The sequence below is a fragment of the Oryzias melastigma genome, unplaced genomic scaffold, assembly GCF_002922805.2.
Source record: "Oryzias melastigma strain HK-1 unplaced genomic scaffold, ASM292280v2 sc00221, whole genome shotgun sequence".
Lineage (NCBI taxonomy): Eukaryota > Metazoa > Chordata > Actinopteri > Beloniformes > Adrianichthyidae > Oryzias > Oryzias melastigma.
The window spans coordinates 292730-312340 of record NW_023416883.1 but is presented as its reverse complement, the minus strand read 5'-3'; the positions used below and the strand labels follow the sequence as shown (position 1 = coordinate 312340).

Genomic DNA, 19611 nt, shown 5'->3' with positions numbered 1-19611 from the left:
GTTTACACATTGTGGTCAGGGTGTTCTGACAATAAGAAAACAAGACTCAGAGGATGAGACATAAGCAAATGTATAATTTCCATGACAACAGTCAAAGCCTCCAACCTGTATCAATGAGACTAAAAGCTTCAGACAGCTTCTCCACAGGCATTAGTAGCGTCTAGTTTTTTAAAACATTTGGCTTTTTAAAACATCATGCTAAAAGAGCCAGCGGACTCGAATTTGATGCATAAATCGTATTCGGTGCCATATACAACATTACGTTGGGCTTGTTGAATTAGTTCACAATTGTTGGACTTTTCTCTTTAAAGAGAAACACCCCATGAGCGACTTATATGTATTTAATTTCTTCTTCATTATGCATTTTTTGGAGCTGTGCCAGAACAGAGTGAGTGCCAATAAGATTCTTTCGGAAGCTCCTTTTGAACTGAATAATACCTCTGCTCCTCTGTCCTAGTGTGCCTGACCCCTTCCCCCTCCCGGCGGACTAAGGAGCCCTGGCCTACTGCACTCCTGTATTAAATAAATGAATAATTGCGAGTTCTGATCAGTCTGTTTTTTGGGATCCTCTCACTCACTCAACCTGATAGTTCCAAAGGTAAAATATGGTCATATATGTGGATATAGTTCACTCTCAGAGGCTTAAGAAAATCCTGGTATGACCTTTTTAAATAAACAGTTTTGTGCCTAATATTGATTCTTGTGGTACTTCGCTTTATGTACTTTTACTTTATAGTTTTTAAAGTGAACTGTGCTTTTTTTTTTTTTTTAACACCAAAAATTCAACAGGAGTGCTCAAATTTAAATTTGAAAACATTCAGCATGTCACAAACTATTACATTAAGCAGTGTATTTTTATTGTATAGTTTTTGAAGTAGTAGTACTTAAACTTTTGATTTTTTTTTTATTAAAATACTGCAGTAGGTGTTAACTTCTAACTTGAAAAAGTGACTTTGGTGCATAATATCAGGTCTTGAATACTATATCCTTGGTTTACATGTCATCCACTATCCCATGACACGTCCTTGTGTACTTTTACTGTATTGTTTATGAAATATCATTAATATCAACTATGCATTTTTTTTTACCAAAAATTCTTTAGAAGTACTTAAATTTGAATAAAGTGACTTTGGTGGGGGGGGGGGCTTACACGTGCAGCAGCGTAAGAGACAAATAGAGAGAGATAACACAAAACATATAGAAAATGAGAGACATTAGAAAAGAACAAACTGGAACCATTTGACTGGAACCATTTGACTTTATTTGATAGTGTAACGAAGAGGCTGAGGCGTTGAGATCCATATACAACAGGTTTTAATGGCAGAAGATCCGACAGGGGCAAAACACAAGGCGAGGTCAAAATCCAGGCAAAAGGTCAGACAAGGAGCGAGGCAGGGAGTCAGGAGACAGGCAGAGGTCAAAACACAAGAAGGCAAAGAGGAATAAACTGCTCAGAGTTGTATGACAAACAAATACAATGCTTTACAATGAAGTGAGTCCAAGGGGTGACTAAATACACAGAGATAATGAGCATGATGAGAACCAGCTGGTGATGATGGCAGGCAGGAGACAGGTGAGGAGATGGCTGGTAAAAACTCAGGTGAGGGGTCCCTCTGGTGGTTGGAAGTGGAACTGGGTGATGGATCCCTGACAGTATGAAGGAACAGAGTCTGCAGGAAATCATTCTATATAAGTAGAAATATTCTCTCTAGAGAAATATATATACCTCCACAACCAACCTGTCCAGACACCTGAGAACTGAGAGAATCTTCTCTAAAACAGAGCAGATCATCACAGAGAAGAAACCAGATTTAACCCTGAAGGATGAGACTCTTTTGTCTTTCTTAATGTTATTGTGAATAAAAGTCTTAGTTGGTTTTGCACAGTTTCATTTGTATTTTGGGTTGTGGTTGCAGAGTTTTGTGTTGTTCACTTCAAATGTGTTTAAAAGGAAAAAAGCTTTAAATGTGTAGAGCTAAAAACTAAATAGTTAATTGTTAGTTCTTTTTCATTAATTTTGTACATTCTATCTGGAAGGGATAAATAACAGCATATACATAATTTACACTCTATATGAAGAAAAACATGTTTACACTAGGGTTTTTGTGCATAATGTTATGTAGTATTTTATAATGAATTAAATAAAGCAAAAAACAACCTAAAAATCCATTTGGTAGCAGAAAGAACCGCTGTTTATAGAAAGCTAATGCAAAAGAACTGAATCTCTGAGAAGAGTCAGAATTCCCATCACTATTGTGGAGGGAAACGAGGAAAGACCGTCATTTTTACTCGTCTGAAAGATTTGGAAAGATTCTTCAAAAAAAAAAAAACCCTAAAAGCTGATTATTTAGATTTTTTTTAGATTTTTTTTTTTTTAGTCATTCTTTAATGATAATAAATGTTGACTGTTTTGAAGAGATATACGTTTAACTTGAGCAAATTGACTAATGATAACGATGATATTTGCAGCAGAAAGTTGTGTGTTTGTGGGGTGGGGTGAGGGAGTGAATTGAGATTGAGAAACACTGGGTTAAATTGACAGCACCTCTGCGCTTCAATGACACTTCCTGATTATTTAAAAACGTGTACTCTAGATTGTGGAGGGACTGTACATCAATACAGACTAAAATTTTTTACCTTTTTGATGCTAGTGTGCCGCAGGACTTTTTTCATGGAAAAAGTGTACCTTGGCTCAAAAAAGGTTGAAAAACACTGGTCTAAAACCTGAATTGTATGCATTGTCCTAATTTAAATAAAAAATGAAAATTTGTCTCTCACAGTACAAGTTTAACTGTGAAAATACAGGCCTCTCTCATTTTTTTAAGTAGACTTTGTGTCCAATTGAATGAAACATTGAATAAAACACAGCTTAAATACATTTTTCTAAAAAAAAAAAATAAACAAATAAAATAAAAGAATTTGAGAAGCACCACTGAAACTGCATGGAGGCCATCAGAACAGAGTGATCCATAAACACAGTATATGTGTATTTTAGGCCTCTGGTCTGTCTCTCTGTTTCTCACTCTTTCTCTCTCTCTTTCTCTCACACACACACTGTGCTGTGTTTGCATGAGTGTGCATGGATAGAAGCAGGTTAAACATTAATGTCTGCTGTCTCTTAAAGCTAACATTGAGACAGTGAACCTTTGGAGTTTGAAATGATGTGAGCATGCACATACAGATGACACGTGACTGCACACAGTTGGTGCTCAGAATGACACAGCTCTGATCGGAGGGAGGTGATCTCTGAAATTGCTCAGGTGAGTTCTTAGTCCTTTTTTACTTTTTCTGTTCAGCAACAACACTGAGAGAGGGAAGATATAAAACCAGTATTGTTTGGCCTGTGGATGAGCAGTTCTTTGCTGTCGTGTCACTGACAACTGATGCCTCAGCTCAGAACAAAGTCAACCTCAGGGGTATCCACCATTTTTTTGTCCATGACTTAAGTTTCAGATAAGTTGAAAATGCAGGAACGTTTAAACTGAAACCAAATTTAGCAAATCTTCAAAACCTTACTAAAAACTGCAACACCTGTTGGCCTCTCTACATTTTTTGTTAACACAGATCTTCAATGCTACATGTTTTCTTTCTCATGGTGACTTGAAGGTTAAATCAGCAATGACCATGAAAAGTGACCAAACTAACAGTGTTTTAGAGAAAAGTCCATCATAAAGCATACCTTCCATCTTATGTGAAGTGAACTCTTCTCTCAATTAATTTTTTTTGTTGAAAAAGCCAAGCCTTCTGAAGGCTTTGACTTTCCAGCTCTTTAAAAAAACATTAATGGGGGTGGGGCCCCTGGGCTAGGGGGACTGCCAGCTGCCATCAACCTATCCCCTTCCTCATACAAACATGCATTAGAGTGAAGGGGAAGGTGGTTGTATGGCAGTGCGTTGCAGGGTGTGGACTACTTGCCAGTGCAGTGGCGCCTCTACACTGAATTACTCCCCAGGCTAGAGCCTGCTCAACCATCCCCCCCAAGTCAAAACTGAACTTTGCTTGTCCGTGTCAACGGCCATGTTTTCCTACAATTACAATTGAAAACAAGATACAAAAGACATTGAACACACCGCTGTGCAGCATAAAAACAGTTATCAGTACATAAAATAACACAAACTAAAAAACATACTATAAAAAAATAAAACTATATAAGAAAATATGATGTTGTAAAACATATTAATGATTTGAACATTTAAGTAAGTAAGTAAATTCTATATCACCTTTCACAGATAAAAAATACAAAATGTTTCACAAAGAAGACAGAATAAAATTACAGCCAGTCATACACATATTGCAGATATAATAACATAAAAGACAGCAAAACCAAGGTAAAACACAATAAAAGACAAAAAATAAAATTACCCAAAAGCTCTTTTGAATGAAAACGTCTTGACCTTTGACTTTTAAAACACTCAATGGAGTTTATCTGTCGTACTGCCTTTGGGAGGTCATTCCAAAGACGAGGAGTAACGGCTTGAAAGGCAACGTCTCCTCTGGTTTTAAAGCGGGTTTTTGGAATTTTTAATAGATTTTGATTTGAAGACCTCAAGGACCGGACTGAAGAGTAGCAATGTATTTAGGAGTTTGTCCATGCAAGGCTCTAAAAACTAAGAGTAAAAATTTAAAATCAATTCTAAATTTAACATGGAGCCAATGTAAAGAGGACAGTAAAGGGATTATGTACGCTAATTTATTGGCTCCTGTTAAAAGCCTTGCCGCAGAATTCTCAACAAGTTGCAGAAGTTTTAAAGAGCTTTTGCTAAGACAAGTAAAGAGTGAATCACAATAATCTAACCATGAAGATATAAAAGCATGGATAATCATCTCCAGGTCAGGTCTAGATAAGATGTTTTTGACTTTTGCTACACACCTCAGGTAGTACACACAATTTTTGACAGTTTGTTTAGCGTGCCGATCCAAAGACAGAGATTTGTCAAAGAACACCCCAAGGTTCCTGACACTTGACTGAACAGAGGAGGTCAGGGAACCAAGGTGCAATATTTAAATGACCAATCTGATCTCTACTTCCAGCCCAGTCTCAGTAAAATGCGTACATATGCCACGATTTTGGAAATACCATGTATAATATACGCCAAAACCGGTTTTTGCGTGCATATAATACGCGCGGTCCTAAACGTGTTAAATGTGTTTTCCACGTTTGACACGCCCCATAGTGGAGGCGTGAGCATCACAGACAGCCCCACAAACGAACAATTTGCTTTTCTAACCCTAACCATAACCGTAATCCTAACCTTAACCAGGAACGACGTCATTTAGAAAAGAGCCGGAGGATTTCTGACCGCGTGATCAAAACGAAACCTAAAAAGCCGTGTATATTGTACGCCGGCACAACCTATTCTCTACCATTGCGTATCATATGCACGTAAAAAGTGTGTTTGGCGTATATTATACACGGTATTTCAGAATGCAAAGTTGTGGCATACTGTATGTATGCATTTTACTGAGAGTGTGTTGCTGCTTCAGAGAAGAACGATCAGTCATGGTTGGTGTCTTCAATCCAATGATTGGTACATTTTGAGTAATGACTGGTTATAACATCCAAAGTCTACCAGCCATATTATATTTCTACTAGCCAAACATTTGTCTAATAAAAAAGTTGTATGTTTATCAAAACCATTATCCCTTTTATTTTTACATTTTTAGTTCATAATTATTTTCTCGCAAAAACAAAACACTAATAATAGGGAAGTTTATGTGTATAGCACATTTCATGTACAGAGACAATTCAAAGTGCTTTATATAAAACATTAAAAGAAACAATCAAAAGAAATAATAAAAATGTGATCATTAAAATAAAATTAAAAGAAAGTAAAAAGATTTTCATTTAAAACAAGCATAGATAAACAGTGCGGACGTAAACTTTTGAATACATATTAATCAAATGCAACTGAGAAAAGGGAATGGTGGCAGCTTATTGGGGCTTGGCGCCGGTTTTCCTGACCTGTCTGCACTGCTCTGCGGCGGCGTTCCTGTGGGCCTCGCAGGCTTTGGCACCTCTGTGGACAGCAGCTTGCCATTTTGATCTGTTGAGTGCTGTCGTCTCCCATGTTCAATGTTGAAGGCTTTAAGAGAAGCTTTGATATTGTCTTTGAATCGCTTCTTTTGCCCGCCATGGGAGCGTTTGCCATGCCTCAGTTCGCCATACAGAAGTTTCTTGGGAAGTCGGTGGTCTGGCATGTGAACAACATCGCCTGCCCAGCGAAGCTGGGCCTGCATCAAGGTGGTATAGATGCTGGGCATGTTCGCACGGGAGAGCACCTCTGTGTCAGGAATCTTGTCTTGCCACTTAATGCAGAGAAGTTTTCTGAGGCTGGTGGTATGGAAGTGGTTGAGCTTCTTGGCATGGCGTTTGTAAACAGTCCATGACTCACATCCGTAGAGCAGTGTGGTGAGAACTACGGCTTTGTACATTTTAAGCTTTGTTTCCAGGGTGATGCCTCTTCTGTGCCAGACGTTCTTGTTGAGTCTGCCGAAGGCTGCGCTGGCCTTAGCAAGTCTGGCACTCACCTCATCGTCGATGACAACTGTCCGTGAGAGAGTGCTACCCAAGTATGTAAACTTGTCCACAGAGTTCAGCCGTTGCCCGTTGATGAAGATGTTGGGTTCAACGTAGGGTGTTCCTGGAGCTGGCTGATGCATCACCTGTCTTCTTTGTGCTAATTGTGAGACCAAAGTTGTCACAAGCAGCAGAGAACTTGTCAACGCTGTGTTGCATGTCAGCTTCGGTGGCAGCGTTGAGGGCACAGTCATCAGCAAACAGGAAGTCATTGATGGTGTCCGTTTTAACCTTGGTTTTCGCATGAAGCCTCCTGAGGTTGAAGAGCGAGCCATCTGTACGATATCTGATGCCAATGCCTGTGTCAGCGTCTCCAAAAGCGTCAGTCAGCATTGCAGAAAACATGAGGCTGAATAGGGTAGGAGCAAGGACACACCCTTGCTTTACTCCATTTGAGACAGCAAAAGGTGATGAGGTCTCTCCGTTTTCTTGAACTCGAGCCAGCATGCCATCGTGTAGTTGTTTTATGATGGCAATGAACTTCTTGGGGCATCCGTACTTCGCCATGATTCTCCAAAGACCATCTCTACTGACAGTATCAAAGGCCTTGGTCAGATCGACATATGTGGAGTAGAGGTCAGCGTTCTGTTCCTGACACTTCTCCTGGAGCTGCCTAGCAGCAAAGATCATGTCGATAGTCCCGCGTTCTTTCCGGAAGCCGCACTGACTCTCTGGTAGGAGACCTTGCTCGAGGTGTACGATGAGACGGTTGAGAAGCAGTCTGGCCAGAGTTTTTCCTGCAATGGACAGCAAGGAAATACCCCGATGATTGTCACAGGCCTGTCTGTTTCCTTTTTGTTTGTACAGGTGTACTATGGAGGCATCTTTGAAGTCTTGTGGGACAGTCTCATGTTGCCAGATAAGCTGGAACAGCTGATGAAGCTTTTCTGTCAGTGCCGTGTTGCCTTCTTTGTAGACTTCAGCTGGAATGGAGTCCGATCCAGGTGCTTTACCACTGGACAGCAGACAGATGGCTTTCTTAGTCTCTTCCAGAGTTGGGATGGCATCCAGCGTCTCATTAATTGGGACCTGGGGGAGACGATCGATGGCTTCATCATTGATGGAGGAGGGGTGGTTCAGTACGGTTCCTCCTGTGTTTCAACAAAATGCTGCTTGGTGTTGCCCACTTTTAGCTTAGTGATGTTTAGGCGTTTGGGTGCTTTCATTCCCTGGGGGCGTCTCTTTTGTTGGATGCGCAGGTTGAGTTTGGAGACGATTAGCCGGTGGTCTGTCCAGCACTCGGCGCCACACGTGGCCTTTGTGACTCAAACGTCCTGCCTGTCCCTCTTCCTGACAATGACATAGTCAATCAGATGCCAATGCTTGGAGCGGGGGTGCATCCAAGATGTCCTGTTTCGGGTAGGGAGGCGAAAAACGGTGTTTGTGATCAGGAGGCCAAGCTCGGCGCAAGTCTGGAGAAGTAGTAGACCGTTGCTATTATAGTGACCAATCCCATACTTCCCAATCACTCCATCCCAGGAGGTGGTGTCACAACCGACTCTCGCATTGAAGTCACCAAGAATGATGAGCTTATCATCGTTGGGAACAGTGGTGACGACGGCATACAAGTCCTCATAGAACTTGTCTTTGACCTCATCCGGGTTGGTCATGGTGGGAGCATAGGCACTGACAATGGTGGTAAACTTCTTCCCGTTGTGAATGGGGAGTCTCATCGTCATCAGACGATCGTTGACTCCCTTCGGTGGACCAGCCAGCTTGCCAACGAGGGTTGTTTTCACTGCAAAGCCAACTCCAGCCTCACGTCTCTCCTCAGGTCTGCCACCACTCCAATAGAAGGTGTAGCCTGAACCTCGCTCGGAGAGTTCACCTTCTGCTGCTAGTCTAGTCTCACTTAGTGCAGCGATGTCAATGTTGTACCTGGTTAGCTCACTCGCAATGAGTGCTGTGCGTCTCTGTGGTCTATCCGAGTCGCCTCTGTCCAGCAGCGTACGCACGTTCCATGAGGCAATAGTTAATGGGGTGCTCTGTGCTTTTTTCCTTGATTGTCGACCGCTTGAGTAGGGTCCCTGCCAGCCGCGGTAGACTGACTAGGGTGGTGTGAAGCAGGCAATGTTTAGGGTACCTTTTCTAACCCCTTCCTCATGCTATGGAGGTAAGCAGTGCGTTCCTAAAGAGGGCTGCTCAGTCGCCGGACTCCACCGCTGCTTCAGTTTAGTGGAGAACGACCCAATGGCCTGGGCCGCCTGTGTGCTGGGTTGCGGCTACGACTGCCAGTGTACCCACACCTGTCGCTTCGTCGCTCGCCTGTCGCCACAGGGCTTTAGGGGGTGATAGGGATGAAGGATGGATGGATGACTGATGACTTGCGCAAAAAGTTTTGTTTAAAGTGAGGAAGAGTTGCGCAACGTCGACCTCACTCTCTCGTCCGGAACCATCTACATCCAGCGGCAGGATGGGGTCAGGACAGCTGGAGATGGGGCGGATGCAGTGGATGACCAGGATGTTCTATGTGCCTCAACCTGCCCTCAGCACTCCACAGTGCTTTGCTGGAACCACCTTCTCCTGCGTTGAACCATGTAGGTCTCCTCCGCAGGGACTGCCGGAGCCAGTCTTCACGTGCATAGGTAGGCAAGCCTTAACTCACTGAGGGTTTTGGACCCGTCAGCTACCCTCACCTGGTTTAGCCAGCTTGTCGAAGCTGTTGCCTGGGGTGTGGCCGCTGCGCACGCTACAGCTTCTAGGAGCCACAGGTGAGAGCTGAGTGCAAGGTGGGGACCAAAGGTGGGGGAGCTGCTCCCAAGGAAGCACGACAAGTACCCCCCCAACAGAGGTACTACCCCTCCCTGGGCACCCCATACACCCCAAAAAAACACTGTTACAGTAATCAAGTCGACTAAAGATGAAAGCATGCACTAGTTTCTCCAGGTCCTGCTTAGACATCAGATCTTTAATCCTTGAGATATTTTTGAGATGATAATAGGCTGATTTAGTGACTGCCTTAATGTGTTTATCAAAATGTAGGTCTGTGTCTATCACTACACCCAAGTTTCTGGCCTGGTTGGTAGTTTTTAGTTGAATAGATTGAAGCTCTGTAGTGACGTCTAACCTTTTTTCTTTAGCCCCAAAGACAATAACCTCAGTTTTGTTTTTGTTTAATTGAAGTAAGTTGTGACACATCCAGTCATTAATGTCCTCAATGCATTTACCAAGAGCCTGTACAGGGCCTCGGTCTCCTGGTGTCAGTCTAATATATATCTGTGTGTCATCTGCATAGCTATGGTAACTAATGTTGTTGTTCTTTATAACCTGGGCCAGTGGGAGCATGTAGATGTTAAATAGAAGTGGTCCCAGGATGGAGCCTTGGGGCACTCCACATGTAATTTCTATTGGCTCAGAAGTGAAGTTACCAATTGACACAAAATATTTCCTGTTTTCTAAGTACGTTTTGAACCAGTTTAGTACTGGCCCAGTGAGACCCACCCAGTTTTCCAGTCGTCTCAGTAGTATTGTGTGGTCGACTGTTTCAAACGCAGCACTGAGATCCAGTAAAACCAGCACTGACATATTTCCAGTCTGTACTCAAACGTATGTCATTAGTCACTTTGGTCAGAGCCGTTTCAGTGCTGTGGTTCTGTCTGAAGCCGGACTGGAAGACATCATAGCAGTTGTTTTTTATCAGGAATTCATTTAGCTGATGGAAAACAGCTTTATCAATTATCTTACTTAAAAACGGCAGGTTTGATATTGGTCTGTAGTTGTTCATTTGAGTTTTGTCTAGACTGTCCTTTTTTAGGAGAGGTTTGATTACAGCTGTTTTCAGTGGTTCTGGGAAAACACCAGATGTTAAAGACAAATTGACAATCTGGAGCAAGGCTGGTTCCAGGATCTTTGAAACTTTTTTTGAAAAAGCTTGTGGGTAGAATATCCAGACAGCAGGAGGAGGAGTTCAGTTGACATAGAATGTCCTGCAGTTCTTTACTGTTTATGGGTTGAAACTGAGCCATTATGTTTATACTGGTTTCTAGTGGATAGGGTTCATATCCTGAACTTGTGGTTGATGAAACAATGTTTGTCAAATGTTTTTGATTTTGTCCCTGAAGAATTGGACAAAGTTATTACAGGCTTTGGTGGAGTAAAGTTATGGTGTTTTGTCAACCTGTCGACTATATTAAATAAGTCCCGAGCATTATGGGAGTTTTTGGTAATAATTTCAGAAAAATAAGACTTCCTTGCATTGCTCAGTTGTAAATTATATAAGTGAAGTTTCTCTTTATAGATGTCGTAATCAACCTGTAGTTTAGATTTTCTCCATCTGCGTTCAGATCTCCAACAATCTCTTTTTCCGTTCTTTACCAGAATGGAATTTCTCCATGGAGATTTTTTCCTACCAGAGATCACCTTCACCTTACTGGGAGCAATACTATCCATGATATTTGACATGTTGGGATTAAAGCTATTAACAAGTTCATTGACTGAATCCCCTGGGAGAGGAGGAGTCAATTTATAATTCTAATAACTTGTGATAAGGGAAAAAAATCTTTAAAAAAAAATTAGGATTAGAAAAAAGAAGTTAAGCAGAAAGCAGCAGAGGAAGAATGATTATTCTGAGATATAAAATGACTGAGAAATAACTGTCTATTTCTAAATTTAAGAAAATGGGGCCTTGGCCTTTTTGCAACCCAGTGGTACTTCCTATATGGAACACGGAAGCAGGGGGGCTTGCTCAGTCCAGTTCTTATATCCACCTTATTCCTAGCCCCCATGAGCCTTTGCGTGAATTATGGGTGAAACTTCCGGTAGACACGGGAACTCGCATTTATTTACATTACAACTGTAGAGCCGACAGCGCAATTCCTTTTGTTTTGGATCTATAACTACATATAAATGTGGGAAAACCAGCTGTCATGCCTTAAAAGAGGCGACGCAACAATTCCGTTGCCTGCTAAAATTGAGGGATTGGAGGATTACCTTAAAAAACATAACATTTAGTAGCATTTTTAGCAACTTTCTCAATTCAACTGCGGCAGGTGGCGAAGCTATGAACAATCTTAAAAGTTCATATCATAATTCTTTATTTATGCCTGTTTCTGCCAGAGTTAGCACACAGTGCTGATCAATTGAAATGTTATCTCTTCACGTGCTTGTGTTTACATGCTGCGATGAGGGATGCATCGCGCGGTGGAGCTTTTGCCCGTTTCATGTTTTGACAAAACCAGCTGCGGTTTAAACACAGGTAATTTTTGAATAGCTGATACCAGGAGATGCAGCAATTACACACGAAATATCTTTTCTGCTCTTGTGATGCTGCTATCAGCAGCGCGGTTAAGCTAGTTTCATATTCGTTATTCGTCACACATTCAGTAATGAACAGCAATATTTCTCAAATGTCTTTGCTAAAAAAAACACCAAAAATGTTTTTCCTGGGAGATAATAAAACAATCAAAATTTCACATTATTTTCAGCAGCAGCTCGGGCAAAGCACTCCGGCTCCGCTCACATTGCAGTGGCGTTTGCGGTGGTCTGCTCGTTACGGTGTCAGGGTTTGTAGACAGATCCCAACGCAGAGCCAGACTGGGTGTTAATTCAGAGAAGATTTATTTGATGGAAACAGCAACAAACTAAGGAGCAGGTAGGCGGTGGAGGCAGGAGGCTTTGACCAAAGAGAGCTGCAACAGGAACTAGGAGGCCACATGGAAGTGGAATAACCTGGCAGGGAGGAAGAGCCAGGAGGAGGCTTTTAAAGCTGATTTAATTGGAAGCAGGTGTGCAGCGTCACCAGTTAGAGAGGGCCACGCCTCCTGCCCCACGCCACCCTGTGAACAAAGGAGACAAAACATAAGTACAAAAACACAAAACCAAATAAAGTAAACCCCAAACCATAACATACGGAGATCGTGAATAATGAAAATGAGTTATGTGAAACATGGATTGTTTCATCATCTGTCAGTAAAACATTTTTTGCTGTTTTTTTTTTTTTTAGCAAGGGCGTTTGAGAAATATCGCCGTTCATCGTTGAATGTGTGACGAATGTCGAATATGAAACTAACATAACCGCGCTGCTGTCATGTATCTTCTTTTCTGGTGTTCTGGATATCAGATTATGTTGGATACGGATTTCCCTTTGTGTGTACTTTATCAACAAAATGAAAGATTTAATTTTTCAGCCATATGCTTCTGACTTCATCCTCGCCTGTTAGACGGTAAAATCTGTACTGAGGAGGGGAGCTGCACTCCCTCCTCGTCAGTGCCCATGTTCCACACAACGCTCCACAAATTTAATTTGGTCTGAATGTTAGTACAACCACAAGCTGCAAAACGTGCACCTGAACTGTGCAAACATTTTTGAAAACTTTGAGGGATTAAGTAAAACACGCTTTTAAAGTTTGTATGCACCACTAAAGCTAACAAAACCGGCAACTTTCAGTGGAAACAAATAGAGCCGTGTAACTTCCAGTTGCTACGTCGGAAGTTGCACCCATAACCCCTTTTACATGAGCGGCCCCAGGAATAAGATGGATACAGTTAATGGGAGAGACCCGCAGTTGAACTGACCCCTGAACCCCTCCCATTGTTCTTCACACCTGTCCATTGTCTTCTTAGCAGACATGGGCGCCTGCACCAGCAGAGGGCGCCAATTCGTTGGTTTCACGCCGTTCAAAACATAACAGGTAGTAGAAACCATAGCTGCAGCTTTCCTCCAAGTGCTGAGATGCTGCCCCCTTTGAATCCGCGTCCCCGGCAGCTGCCCGTATTGCCCGTGCCTAAAACCGCTACTGTGCCAGTGGCCCCCTCCTGCTGCTACTGCATGGCCACCTCTTGGTTTTATTTGAACCTTAGACATGTGTGACCCTTGGTGGGGGGATGCTTGGACATCACTGCCAGCAAACAGCAAATGTCCTCTCAGTGCCTTGCAACCATTTTTAACCGCACTTAGACATGTAGGGCCAACGGTGAGAGGGTGGCGGGGCATCTCTGTGAGCAATCTGGAGATGTCCTGATACCCTACTCACCAATTTTAACTGCACTCACTGTACACACACCTCTAACACCACAAATATACACTCTAACAAACAAAACACGCATGCATCACACAAGGAATGTGGGACCTTCGACCTTCATTCCCCTACCCCATCCCTGGCAGGGGGGGGCTCGGCCTGGTGGTCTTCTCTCTTGGGTGCCGGTCTCTTTGGCCCGGCGGCCTCCTCTCCGCGCCGGGAGGGGGATCCCCGAGAACTAAGATCTAGACCAGGGGATCAAATTACAAATTAGAGCCTGGGGCTGTCCATGTCTTGCTGGTTTGGGTTCTGGCCCTTCCTCTCGAGAAATGGGCCTCTACAAAAATTCCATTAGTGGGTGTGTTAGTCGGGCCTTGTTTACATCACTCCTCTGGGACCTCTGTTTCGCTTGTCTACCTCTCCACTGGGCAGGGGTTGGTGGCCCCTGCCTTGCTCCCCCCTGGACCTCCCACGACGGGGACGGGTGGTTGTCTTAAGCATGAGCATGGGTTTCACTTTGGGGGCCCTGGCTCGTACCTGGGGTGGGGCGGGGGGATGCTCGGAACTGCTGGGTGGTGGTGGACTGCTGCTCTGGGGTTGGGGGGCTCTCCGGGGGTGGGACCTTGTGTTGGCCCTCCTGGCGCAGTGGGGGGGCCTGCTCTTCTGGCTGGGGCCTGCACTCTCTGTGTTCCTATCCCTTCCTACTCTCGTGGGTGTGGGACCTCTGCGGTGGTCCCACGTGCCCTGGTCTGGGTGTTTGGCGGTATAGCCTGGTGGGCGGATTCTTTCCGCAGTTCCATGGTGGGTGTTGGGGGTCTTGACATGGGAATGGCCGGGCAATCACCCCCTTTGTGCATTCCATTATCATCCATCTTAGCAAAACATAAACACTGACCTGAGGACAGGTGTCAGCTCACCTTCGCAATAATGACAGAATGAAAGGCTTTATCTGTGCTGGTTTATAAGATTAAGTGTGTGAGCTGCAGTTACAGTTGTGTTGTGTACATTTTGACTAGTTTGAATGTGAGACTATTTTGTCCAACAGGTATGTGTGTTACTACAGAGTGTGTGTGTAGACAGGCCCTGCCCATTCCAGTTTGCTATTTAGACATGGATGTTTTATGTTTCTTCCCTCTGTTACCATCTTGTGTTACCAGTCAATGTGAAGTTAGAACAACTCTCAAATGTCTGAAAGAGGATAAAACTCAATGTGGCATCATGTGCACTTCCAACTAGTTTACTTTTCAAAATATTAGTGATTTGTAGATGCTTATTTTTAATGTAGCCACGAGGGAGCCAGGGTCTCATTGTGCCGGTCCCAAGCCCGGATAAATACAGAGGGTTGTGTCAGGAAGGGCATCCGACGTAAAATCTTGCCAAATCAAATATGCGAATCAGAACTACGATATCCATACCAGATCGGTCTAGGCCCGGGTTAACAACGACCGCCATCGGTGCTGTTCACCGACAGCGTGCCGGTGGAAATTGGATTACTGTTGGTGGAAGAAGGAGAGGAGGAAGGCAGGTTCGTAGGAAGAGAGAGAAGAGGAAAGAAAGGTAGACATACTGTGTGTCCAGGAGACCAGGTGGAAAGGTATCTATCATGGTGGAGATGGGAAGAGAAATGGAGTAGGAGTTATCCTAAAGGAGGAGTTTGTTAGGAGTGTTGTGGAGGTAAAAAGAGTGTCAGATAGAGTGATGAGTCTGAAGATAGAAATGGAGGGTGTCATGTTCAATGTTGTCAGTGGGTATGCCCCACAGGTAGGATGTGAGCTGGAAGAGAAGGAGAAGTTCTGGTTGGATCTTGATGAAGTGATGATGAGCATCCCTGGAAATGAGAGAGTTGTCATTGGTGCAGATTTCAATGGTCATGTTGGTGCAGGAAACCGAGGTGATGAGGAGGTGATGGGCAGGTTTGGTATCCAGGAGAGGAATGTAGAAGGACAGATGGTGGTTGATTTTGCAAAAAAGATGGAAATGGCGATAGTGAATACATTCTTTGAGAAGAGACAGGAACATAGAGTGACCTATAAGAGTGGAGGTAGAAGCACACAGATAGACTACATCTTGTGTAGACGGTGTAATCTGAAGGAGATCAGTGACTGTAAAGTAGTGGTTGGTGAGAGTGTTTCCAGACAGCACAGGATGGTGGTGTGTAGAATGACTCTGGTGGTGAAGAAGATGAAGAAAGAGAGGGCAAAGGCAGAGAAGAGGACAAACTGGTGGAAGCTGAAAAAAGAAGATTGTTGCATGACTTTTAAGAAACAGTTGAAACAGGCTCTGGGTGGTCAGGAGGTACTCCCAGATGACTGGATAACTACAGCTAATGTGATCAGGGAGACAGGTAGGAGTGTACTTGGTGTGTCATCAGGAAAGAGAGTTGATAAGGAGACTTGGTGGTGGAATGAGGAGGTGCAGGAGTGTATACGGAGTAAGAGACTAGCTAAGAAGAAGTGGGACACTGAGAGGACTGAGGAGAGTAGACAGGAGTACAGGGAGATGCAGCGTAAGGTGAAAGTAGAGGTGTCAAAGGCCAAACAAAGAGCTTATGATGACTTGTACGCTAGGTTGGGTAGTAAGGAGGGAGAGACTGACCTGTACAGACTAGCAAGGCAGAGAGATCGAGATGGGAAGGACATGCAGCAGGTTAGGGTGATCAAGGATAGGAATGGTAATGTGGTGACAGGTGTCAGTGGTGTAATGGAAAGATGGAAAGAATACTTTGAAGAGTTGATGAATGAAGAGAATGAGAGAGAACAAAGAGTAGAAGAGGTGACGGTTGTGGAGCAGGAAGTAAGAAAGATTAGTAAAGGTGAAGTGAGAGGGGCTTTGAAGAGGATGAAGAGTGGAAAGGCTCTTGGTCCTGATGATATACCTGTGGAGGTATGGAAGTGTCTAGGAGAGATGGCAGTGGAGTTTTTGACCGGGTTGTTCAACAGGATCTTAGGTGGTGAGAAGATGCCTGAGGAATGGAGGAGAAGTGTGATGGTGCCCATTTTTAAGAATAAGGGAGATGTGCAGAGTTGTGGTAACTACAGAGGAATAAAGCTGATGAGCCATACAATGAAGGTGTGGGAAAGAGTAGTGGAAGCCAGACTAAGAGCAGAAGTGAACATTTGTGAGCAGCAGTATGGTTTCATGCCAAGAAAGAGCACTACAGATGCAACATTTGCTTTGAGGATGTTGATAGAGAAGTACAGAGAAGGTCAGAGAGAGCTCCACTGTGTCTTTGTAGATCTGGAGAAAGCTTATGACAGAGTGCCCAGAGAGGAACTATGGTATTGTATGAGGAAGTCTGGAGTGACAGAGAAGTATGTCCGAGCAGTGCAGGACATGTATGAGGGCTGTAAGACAGTGGTGAGGTGTGCTGTAGGGGTGACAGAGGAGTTCAAGGTGGAGGTGGGATTACATCAGGGATCAGCTCTGAGCCCCTTCCTGTTTGCAATGGTGATGGACAGACTGACGGATGAGGTTAGACAGGAATCACCATGGACTATGATGTTTGCAGATGATATTGTGATTTGTAGTGAGAGCAGGGAACAGGTGGAGGTGGAGTTAGAGAGGTGGAGGTTTGCCCTGGAAAGGAGAGGAATGAAGGTTAGCCGCAGTAAGACAGAGTACATGTGTGTGAATGAGAGGAACCAGAGTGGAAGAGTGAGGTTACAGGGAGAAGAGATAAAGAAGGTGGAGGAGTTTAAGTATTTAGGGTCAACAGTACAGAGTAATGGAGAGTGTGGAAAAGAAGTGAAGAGGAGAGTGCAAGCAGGTTGGAATGGGTGGAGAAAAGTGTCAGGTGTGATGTGTGACAGAAGAGTTTCAGCACAAATGAAAGGAAAGGTGTACAAGACTGTGGTGAGACCAGCCATGTTGTTTGGACTAGAAACAGTGGGACTGAAGAAAAGACAGGAAGCAGAGCTGGAGGTAGCAGAGATGAAGATGCTGAGGTTCTCTTTGGGAGTGACCAGGATGGATAGGATCAGGAATGAATACATCAGAGGGACAGCACATGTTAGAGGTTTTGGAGATAAAGTCAGAGAGGCCAGACTGAGATGGTTTGGACATGTTCAGAGGAGAGACAGTGAATATATTGGTAGAAGGATGCTGAATCTAGAGCTGCCAGGAAAGAGGTCTAGAGGAAGACCAAAGAGGAGGTTTATGGATGCAGTGAATGAAGACATGATGGTGGCTGGTGTTAGAGTGGAGGATGCTGAAGACAAGCTTAGATGGAGATAACTGATTTGCTGTGGCGACCCCTGAAGGGAAAAGCCGAAAGGAAAAGAAGAAAAAGAGGCTTATTTTTGAATTCAGCTTAAAACAAGCAAAAGATAGACCACAATGTACTTTGCTATTCAAATCTGATTGAGCTGATGTCAGAACAAAGGAATCAAGACAAAACTCTTGTGTAGAGCAGGGATTCCTGTATATTTCTTAGAACAAATGTTGATGTTAAATGAAAGTACAGCTTTTTCAGACTAAGATAATTTGAAGAATACTGGTATCTTTTACTGGTAATCTCTAAAACAAAATCATGACTCCACTTGCAGGGTAAGTAAGTCTTCTCTTTCTAGATTGGAGGGGTTAGATTTTCCTGGACGAGAAATGACAACAGCAAATATGTTGGTGCTTCTCAGTGAAACTGTAACTCAGGCCGAGTTTTTGGTAATAAATCATAACCAGCTGTACATTGCTTGGAAAAAATATTTATTGTTCTGTGCTTTCTGACGACATCAGCAGGGACAAAATGTAATTACGCCTAGACGTATTTATGGTGTATAGTGTAGTGAATTATAGTGCATTAATTTCACTACTAGAGGGCAGACAACATTTTCTATGTCACTGACTCTGGGCAGAAAGTAAGGAATTTGAGTCAGAGCAAGAGGATTTATGAGATTTGGAGAGAGTCAGAGCAGCTTCCTTTGGGGAAAAAATGTTGTGTTGGAAAGGAGAAAAGGCACTTTTAGGTTAATTGTTTACTTTGTCGTACCTCGTGGGCTGGATAAAGTCCTGTGCCTGATAATGTTCGATGGCAAAATAATCCAGTGAAGTTGTGACGGAAGCCAGCTACATTGTGACTTTGGCAAGTCCTTCAGTGATGAAGAGTTTTTAAAATAATTTATGTTGGAAGTAGCTGACATTGTTTTACCAGAGCAAAAGAAAATGTTTGAGGAAGTAGGTCTGTCAAATGATACAGTTACTAGGCAAGTGGAAAATTTGGGCAGCACCTTCAGACAAAAACCAAGGGGGACTATTTGTTGTAAATAGGTTTGCTTGTAATATAGTCTGAAAAGGCATCATACAGCTCTGATGTTGACCAAAATTGATGATATTTCTCAGTTAAAGCAATGTCTCAATTCTTGCTTGGTTTGTTTTTCTGCTCTGTTAACTGTAAAAATTACACTTGGTCACTGAAGTTATTAAAAATAGTATTTTTCTGTTTTTCACCAAATTGGCCCCCAGTCTAATGACAAGTTTTTAATTTCTCACTCTGCTACAAAAACTTTCAAAACTCCTGCTGTTAAGGAAACAAGTAGAAAAAAGAAGATGAATGAATTCAAAAACAGAAAGTGGAAAGAAGATTGACAAATGTGTAGATGTACATTTCAAACAGAGCAAGACAGAAAATGAAATGAAAAATGAGGAATTATCTCACCAGGTCAATCCTTTAATGCTCCACAAGACTCACCATCCTCATCATACATTAACTCCAGTGTTGGGCATCTCACTTTAAAAAGTAAGTAGTTATAGGTACAAGTTACATCACTCAAAAAGTAATTGAGTTAGTAATGCAATTATTGCATCACAAAAGTTAGTTACTCAGCAAAGTAACCCCAGTTTTAAATTTGCATTAAATGCAATAAATGTTACATATTTCTTCAGCTGCCTGGAAAAATAAATAATTTAGGTCCAATAATTTAATAAAAAGGACATTTGGTGTAGCCAACTGGAGTATGTTTTAGCGGTGTTGCGGTGTTGCTTTCGCAGTTTTGACCCTCAGGTGGCTTGTGAGAAGGAAATAAAAGGGTTGAGGCCTGGCGCTTCATTTGGTAATATCTTTGTGCTGGGACATTGTGAATTTGA

General features: G+C 43.0%; 1 protein-coding gene and 1 pseudogene across 5 annotated transcripts in view; one reads left to right on the top strand and one right to left on the bottom strand.

Moving 5' to 3' along the window:
* Positions 1-3124: 3124 nt before the first annotated feature.
* Positions 3125-19611, top strand: part of a1cf (apobec1 complementation factor) — a 98215-nt gene continuing 81728 nt past the window's right edge. For all 5 annotated transcript variants that reach the window (XM_024261528.2, XM_024261526.2, XM_024261527.2 and 2 more), the window contains exon 1: positions 3125-3260. The gene's annotated coding sequence lies outside the window, so the exon portion shown is untranslated. The remainder of the gene's footprint in view (positions 3261-19611) is intronic.
* Positions 5790-14405, bottom strand: LOC112138868 (annotated as a pseudogene).